Source organism: Elephantulus edwardii, unplaced genomic scaffold (assembly GCF_000299155.1).
Source record: "Elephantulus edwardii isolate Elephantulus edwardi_28Jun2011 unplaced genomic scaffold, EleEdw1.0 scaffold00267, whole genome shotgun sequence".
NCBI lineage: Eukaryota > Metazoa > Chordata > Mammalia > Macroscelidea > Macroscelididae > Elephantulus > Elephantulus edwardii.
The window spans coordinates 1,963,146-1,972,142 of NW_006400017.1; positions in this window are offsets into that span (position 1 = coordinate 1,963,146).

Genomic DNA, 8,997 nt, shown 5'->3' on the forward strand with positions numbered 1-8,997 from the left:
GTCTTCCTTTCCTGTGCTGTCCCTCCCTATTCCAAGCATGATGTCCTTCTTCAAGAATGGGTCCCTCCTGTCCACATTCCCAAAGTATGTGAGGTAGAACTTCAAAATCCTAGTCTCCAAGGAGAAACTTGGTTTCATTCTCTCCAAGACAGACCTATTTGTTTTCTTGGCAGTCCGTGGTATATTCAAGACTCTTCTCCACGACCACAACTTGAAGGCATCAATTCTTCTGTCATCCTTAGTCATTGTCCAGCTCTCTGACACATAGCAAGTGATTGTGAAGACCATGACATGGATCAAGCGCACCTCAGTTTCTAGACTGACATTGTTGCTTTTCAGCACTCTAGAGAGGTCCCCGACAGCAGATTTTCCTAGCTGTTTGTAATAGCTGCATAATATTCCAGGGGATGCAAGGGTTTCAGGTTCATTCATCTATTATAAACAATCTTACAATAAATATCCTTGTTCATACATCTTTTGGACTGGTACTTTTATTTCAGTTGGATCGATTCCCAGAAGCAACATTGCTCTTGGGTCAAAGAGACTACATAGTTTTTAACTTTAATAAATTCTGCTAGATTACTTTCTAAAATGGCTGAAATAATTTACAGTTCCAGCAATAGGGTCTAAGAGTGTCTCTTTCTTTGTGCCCTTGCCAGAATGAGAGGCTATCAATCTTTTTTAATTTGGAGGCTCATAAATGGAATCATGGTTTTGCTTTAATTTGCATTTCCCTGAAAATGAATAAAGTTTACCCCCCCCCCAAATTGGTCCTAAGTTATGCTCTGTGCATTGTCTTTGTAGATGAATTTGGTTGCAGTTACACGTGAGAACAGAAAGTGAAGACCTTCCGGAAAGTCAAAGTGCTTGAAAAGATGGGATGTGTCCTGGAGATAATGTTTCAGATCATGTGGGGATCTTGATGGTGCCGCCTCATGCCTGTAGATGAAAGGATGTGATGTGCTATGAATTAGGGCAGCTCACAAAGTGGAATTGGGCTTACCTTCCCTACAGTCAGAGTTGGATAGTGCTTGCAGGAGCTCACCTTGCACTCTCCGCCCCCCACCCCCCATCCAGTCAAAAGAACTACACCAGTTGTAGTCCATGCTGAGGGGAAAGGGAATGGTGGAAGAAGATTGTTATAAATACCATCAACAACCACCTACCAAGTGCTCATATTTAGTGACCTTAACACCCTGGAGCAAGAAGGTTTTTATCTGTGAGAGCTCTGCCAAGTGGTTCCAGTGCCTCTTTCCTGCTTAGCTGGCCCAATTGGTCACTAACTGGGGGTATCCAAAATTGGGAAATTATTAATATAAACAGTAGAAGTTCAAGGGGCAGGAATAACCCCTAAACATCAAAGACTACAACTTTCTTTTGGAATATGGCATCCGATGCACCAATAAAGAGTAGAGGAGATCATGACTCCAGGGCTGCTGGGCTGCTGGGAAGAGCCTTGGGGGTAATTGTGTGCAAGCCAGGGGGCGTGGAGGACCTGCTCAGTGACAGCTGAGAGTCAGCATCCATCCAAAGGTCAAGCCACACCAACCATCTGCTGCACTCGGGAACCATTGCCACTTTTCCTGCAGTCTGAATTTCACCAGACAGCTGGTGTTTTGGGGGAAAAATAGGTACACAAGGTTTCTGGCAAAGTGATAGGGAAAAAAACTGGTGGCAGAGGAGAGAGTGGGGAGCCACTTGGCAAGGAGCTGGTGTAAATTCATTCCAACAGCCGCTCCCATTGGCTCAGCCTTTTCCAGCTTGCAAGATGTTTTTGAATCTCTTTCCTGGCTTGATGCTGGCAAAGGGCTCTGGGAGGTGGACCGAGGAGAGTGTTGATGTTCTGCAGAGACAAAGCTCTGATAGGAGAGAAGTATTGACTTGCCTAGGCCTCACAGCTGGGCAGCAGAGGAAGCAGGACAAATTGCCCCACACCAATGTCATTCTTCAACTTCAAGAGGCTGAGTTGTGATCAGGCAGGTTAGACCTAGAATGCTTATCTGTTTTGTTGACTTCTATGTAGAAAAAAAAAAGAAAAATGTGTATTCAATATTGTTGGGCAGCAAAGTTCAAAGACATCAATCCTTACTTGTTGTCTAACTTTCACATACATAAGAAACAATTAAAATATCAAAGTTTAGGTCAGGAACACCTTAGTCTTCAAAGTGACATTCTTGACACTTCAAATGTCTCTGGTAGTAGATCTGTCCAGTGCAATACGTCCTTTTATTTCTTAACTGCTGCTTTCATGGGTGTTGATTATGAATCTAAGTAAAATGAAATATCTGACAACTTTAGTCTTTATTTATCTCGTTGTTTGCAGAATTGCGAAGATTTTTGTTTTCTTCAGGTTGTGGTATAGTTCTTACTGAAAGCTTTTGATATTTTGAATAGGTACTTCAGACACATTTCACATTACTCATGTAAGGTTGTGTCATGTATTAACAGATAACTGATAGAAGTTCAAGCTGGATTCAGAAGGGGCTGGAGAAGGTTTTGTGCTGGTGTCAGGTGGATCTTGCCTATGTACAATAGCTCTGAACCCTGTTCTATTCTGAGCCAACTTCATTGTCTCTGACACGACACACTTACCTCCATTACCTCAGTCACTGAGTCAATCCACCTCATCCAGGGTCTTCCTCTCCTGCACTGTCCCTCCACCCTTCCAAACATGACGTCCCTCTCCAAGGACTGGCCCCGCCATGCAACATGCACAAAGTAAAATGGAGGTTTGATATTGTTGCCTCCAAGGAGTAGCAAGGTTTCACCTTCTCTAGGAAGAACCTATTTGTTCTCTTAGCAGTCCATGGTTATTCAATACTCTTCTCCAGTAAGAGAAACTCAAAGTCATCAATCAATTCTCCTGTCATCTCTAGTCATTGTCCAGCTTTCTGATGCATAGTAAGTAATTGTGAAGACCATGGCCTGGATCAGGTACACCTTAGTCTCCAGACTGACTCTGGAGTGGTCCCTGACAGCTGACTTTACTGATGCAATTTGTCTCTTGATTTCCTGGCTGCTGGTACCAAGAGTGTTGATTGTGGGGCCGAGCAAACTGAATCTGAATTGAGATTGTTAACAATCTCAATCTCTTCACCATCCATAATGATGCTGACAATCAGCCAAATGGTGAGAATCTTTGTTTTCTTGATGTTGAGCTTCAATCCATATTGAAGGTTGCAGTCCTTGACCCTCTGCAGCAGGCACTTCAGGTCCTCCTCAGTTTCAGAAAGCAGGGCTGTGTCATCTGCATAATGCAGATTGTTGATGAATCTTCCTCCAATCGTGATGTCACAGTCCTCCTTGTACAGGTCAGTGTCTTGGATGATCTGTTCTTCATACAGATTGGAGGGAGACAGAATACATCCCTGGTGGACACCCTTTGCAATTTTGAACCATGCAATGTCTCCTTGCTCTGTTCTGACAGCTGCCTCCTGATTCTAGTATATGTTGCACATAAGCACAAACAAATGTTCTGGGATTCCCGTTCTTCTCAGAGTTAGCCACAGCTTGTTGTGATCCACATAATCAAATGCCTTTGCATGGTCAATGAAACACAGACATTTCTCTGGTACTCTTTGCTTTCAGCCAAGATCCATCTAACATTAGCTATAATATCCCTAGTACTACAGTCTCTTCTAAACCCAACCTGCACATCTGGCAGTACTCTGTTGATGAGTTGCTCTGGCTGTTTTTGGACAATTTTCAGCAGAATCTTGATTGCATATTGATGGTATTCTTCAGTAATTTCTGCACTTTGTCATGTCATCTTTCTTTGGGATGGAAACAAATATCGATCTCTTCCAGTCAGTTGGTCAGGTTGCTTGTCTTCCAGATTTCTTGGCACAACTTAGAGAGCACATTCAAGGCAGTGTCTGCTGAAATATGTCAGTTCGTGTGCTGTCGATTCCTGGAGACTTATTTCTTGCCAGTTCTTTCGGAGCAGATTGAACTTCTTCCTTAATCACCATAGGCCCTTGCTCATACTTTGTTTCATGAAATTCTTCTGTGTCAGCCGACTCTATATACTCTTTCCATCTTCTTTTAATGCTTCTTGGATCATTTAACATTCTGCCCAAAACATCCTTAAGTATTGCCACTTGTGGCTTGAATTTGTTTTTCAATTCCTCAGCTGAAGAAAAATGCTGAGTGAATTTGGCCCTTTTGATTTTATGACTCCAGCTCTGCACATTTCTTTACAGTCTCTTGCTTTGTCTTCCCATGCTGCTCTTTGAAATTTTCCGTTCAGCTCCTTAATTTCTTCTTTTCTCTTTGGTTTCTCAGTGCACTAATGCAATATTCAGAGTTTCGTCTGACATCCATCTTGGGCTTTTCTTCCTCTTCTGCCTTTGTTTCTCCCAGGAAAGAGGCAAGATTTGGAAAACCTTCCCAGTGGAAAGAGGCAAATAAGTTTTGTCTGGGAAGCTTGGGGCAGATTTATGGTGTGGTAGTGCTGCAAAAGCAACCTTCTGCTGGGAGGCCAATCAGGGTCATTGTCAAAGTGGCAGCTCCTGACTGGCTGGAGGGAGGCCTCTCTCTGTTCCAGTCTCCTGATATAGAGTCCTACTTGGCTTCCATCATTGGGTCCTGCTTCTTGGGTACCCGGGACTCAATGATGATTTTCAGGAGTGAGACATTGCAGGTCAAGCCAAGATGAGTCCAGGATTGGAATGGGGCTATAGAATTTCCCCAGACTTCTCGGGGTGTGGTCTCCAGTTCCTAGCATCATGAGCTGTGTTTCCTGTCTGGTCCTAACACTGAGACCTCCTTATTAACCCTGGCCCTGGACTGGAGGCCTCTAAAGTCAGTCAGACTTCTAACACACTGCAATTTCATGAGGCCTCCCAGTAGCTTGAGGAAGATGATGGTCCAGGGTGTATGTCTGTGTGTGTGTGTGTGTTTATGTGACTTTATTTCACATCACTCCAAATGCTTGGTCCTCCCCCTCCCAGCCTCCAACCCTGCCAAGCCTGAAGCTACAGTGTCTTTTTCTGCATTTGACTTCCCTTTCAAGCAGACGTGGGGGCTCTTGTCATGGATCCAGCAAGACTACTAGGGAAGAAGAGAAGACTTAGAATTCAATATTTCTGGCTAGCCTCAAATCCTAGCAGTTTTGGAGATGAATACATTTTTCCCTTAGACAGCGGCACTTAAAAAGATTTGGCTTCAGATGAGAGGTGATTCAAAACTATTAATCATAGGCAATAACAAAGGAGCTGTGTTCTCTTCTTGTGGAAGGAATGGAATTCAACAGTCAGGGGCTTCATTTGGGGATTCCAGAAAGCTCTACTGAGCAGTTGCTTTGAGGCCTCTGCCACCTAGGCTTGGTAGAGAAGGCTCATCTCTCATGACTCTGTCAGGAAGCCAACCATGAAGCCCACAGCAAGTGAGGAGCATGTCCTGGGGGCTTACCTGTGAGGAAGGTTACTCCAAGGTCCCTCACACATGGTAGAGGAAAACACTGAGCTGGACTGTGTGCTTCTCCACCCTACTGACAGACTCTTGGTTCTTGGCCATGTCCTGTGCCTTTTGTGATTGTATTCTTTGGGGTACAGTAGAAAGTATATAGGTTCTGGAGTTTGTTAAATGTGACTGAACCTCAGGTCAGTCAACTCTGAGTCCTTTTGTCCACTTACCATGTCCCAGGCTCCAATGTACATCTTTACAGGAGAAAAAGAAAATAATACTTTAAACCATTGTCTTAGGCTAGGTTCTCCGGAGAAGCAAAATGACTAAGTTTCACACACACACACACACACACACACACACACACACACACACACACACACGCTTTGAAAGCATCACTCATTTCCCTCTGATGGTTCAAATCCACCAGCAGTTCCATGGGAGAAAGATGAACAATCTACACCTGTGTGATTTATAGGCTCAGAAAACTGACGGAGAATCAGTTAAGATTTGGTCTGACTTGAAGGCAATGAGATCTATCTATTATCTATCTATCTATCTATCTATCTATCTATCTATCTATCTATCTATCTATCATCTATCTATCTATCTATCTATCATCATCATCATCATCATCTATCTACCTATCATCTATCCATTCATCTTCTATCTATCTATCTATCTATCTATCTATCTATCTATCTATCTATCCATCCAAGGAAACTAACACACTCAAAAATGGACAATGATAAGATGACTAAAGAAAAATTGGTGCCTTTGAATTGTGGTGGTAGAGAAGAGTATTTAATATCCCATGGACTTCCAAAATAAAAACAAGACTGTCTTGAAGCAAGTGCAACCAAGGTGCTCCTTAGAGGCAAGGATGGTGAAACTTCAGCTCATAGAATGTGAGCATGTTTTTCAGGAGGAATTAGACCTTGGAAAAAGATACCATCCTGAGAAAGGTGTAGTGTCAGAGAAAAAAGACTCTTAATTAGCAAGAGTGATTGACACAGTGACTGTAACAATGGGCTGGAGCATATCAGAGATGGTGAAGATTAGAGCAAGGGACATGGTTGGGTGCAGGTGCACTGTAGTCTCTAGACTGACATCCTTGCTCTTCTGCACGCTGGTGAGGTCCCTGATAGTAGATACACGCAATTCTTTATAATTTTAAACCTTGGCAATAACCTCATGATGCTACTACTATTTCTATTTTTATAAATAAGGTGCAGAGGTTATGGAACTTGTCTAAAGTCACACAAATAGCAAGTGGAAGAGCTGAATTAGATTCTAGACAGTCAGCCTGGGCTGCAAAGCTGTAGAGTCTAAGCTGTTAACCATTGTACTGAGCTGACTGTGTACATGTGTGTCTGAGAATGAGCTGGAGTTGGTAGACCTCAAACAGAAAGTGATTTCTTTAACTCTGTCTTGTTAATCCATTCTTTTGACCACTTCTTTCCTGTTCTCAGATGAAGTCTTCATTAGATCCTTTGCGTTTATGGTTACTCTTGAGGATTAATGAATGTCCTTTTCTAATATCCATCTTCCCTTTCTCCTTCCCCAACCCCTATTCATGTATTTAAAAGTCTGGTCTTTGTCCTATCAGTTCTATAATCTCCCATTCAGTTAAAAACTTTCTCTTCCCACTCCTTCCTTAACTAGGTTTGCTTTAGGGTAGAACCTCTGCTCTTGGGAAAAGGGGTTTCTCTAGGATTTCCACCTTGCCCTTCTGCACTTCTTTCTTATTTGCCTTTCCTTTGCTTCCCTGGGATGAGGAGAAGAAAGGGGTCAGGGCCCAGGTGACTCATAGGGGCTAAATTAATCATTATAATTTATGAAATGGGTTATGCCAGTCAATGTGACATCTATGACCTGGAGTGAAATGGAGTTATATAATCATATCTTGTGAAATATAGGTACAGTGTAGGAGGTAGTGGTTGATACTCTCATAGATAATTTGCATACAATAGAATAAAATACTGCCCAACCTTGTACCATGTTAGAAATTCTTGCTACAAGCAGCCCATTGTTACCTGTATGAAACAACCTCTACTGTTGTTGTTGTGTACCATTGAGTTGGAACTGACCCACAGCTGACCCTCCAGTGAAGCAGTTAATTGCACAGGAGGAAAGTTCAATGTAAACATTTACAATAACCCCATAACTCCACAGTCCCCTTCATTTTTAGGATGAGGCACAGAGAAGTTATGTAACTTGCACGATGTATCTTTGACTATGGAGTCCTTTCTTTGACAGGACACTTTGATGGGTTCCTTGATTACCTCTACTTGCAGTTATGGACATTGGTGGTTCCTGGTTACCAAGGTCCTCTCAGTCACAGGCCTACCATTGGCTAACCCCTCAGTAGAGTTTCTCTGAAGATTTTCCATTAAAATTAGTCTCTTGAGTGAAGGCTCTTTTAATATCTCAATGAAGGATGTACATCAGCCAGGGGACAGAGAAGGGGAAAAAGATTCGTTTTTAGCGGTGGTACTTTAAATTTTGGCTTCTGATGGCCTAGTGGGTAAGGAATTCCACTGCCAACACAAAGGCACACAGTTTGAATCCACCAGCTGCTCCTTGGGAGAAAGATGGGCAATCTCTTCCTGTGTGAACTATTGCTTGTGAAAAACCACTGGAAGGTTTCTATTCACTGGCACATGATAACAACAAAACCTCCTAAATGCTGAGAGAATAGATCTGTCTGTTCAGGCTGCACCCTTGTGATATCTCTGTTCTGGTAGCACTAGATGATTGTGACAATGTTTATGGACCCTCCAGTAACAATACTGTGAGGTATAGCTAAGCATGCTTGTCTGTGTGCGGCACCTGGGCTGACTGGTGAATGCAGTCACTTCCTTTCCAATACTGGGACCTGCAGCTGTTCCTCTGTTGCTCAGGAAGTAGCTCTGAGGATGCATGAGTTTTCCTTCTGGGTCCTTAGGTCGATTCAGGGGGCATGTTCAGCATATTGGGGGACTTGCTGGCAGGGGACTTGGAAGAAGGGAGCAGGGTAGAGGCCAGAAGAGAACCCTTCAGTGAGAATATGGAAACTCTGGCTTGAGCCCTGTTTCTAGTTTCGAGGAACTGTGTGGTCTTTGGAAGGCTACTTCTCTTCTTTGAAACCTGTTTTCCTCACTTGGAGGTTGGAAATTATGTTCCCTGCTCTAAGAATCAAGCGGGTTGTTGTGAGGACCACATGAGCTAATAGGGTGGAGGAGGCTTTAATATCCCTCTGCACTTCTTAGCTGAGGGACTTCAATAGCCTAATTAATTTCTCAGATTCTCAGTTTTTTTTAATCTGTAAAATGGTCATAATAAAGTCCTCTTCACTTGCTTTTTTTTTTTTAAATGAGACTCAAAAAATCCTTTCAGTGTAAATGATAAAAACCATGTCTGGTAAGCTTGGACAAGAAGGAAGATAATAGCACTCAATAGGATCTTGTGGAACCCTTTTTTGATGTGACTTAATGCCCAAACTCTTAGTCTTTGTGTCTTAGTTCATTATCCAAAGCTCACTGTGAATTGGGCTCCATCTCTGATCGAGAAGTAGCTTTAACAGATATGGCTGCTTGAGGTCTACATATG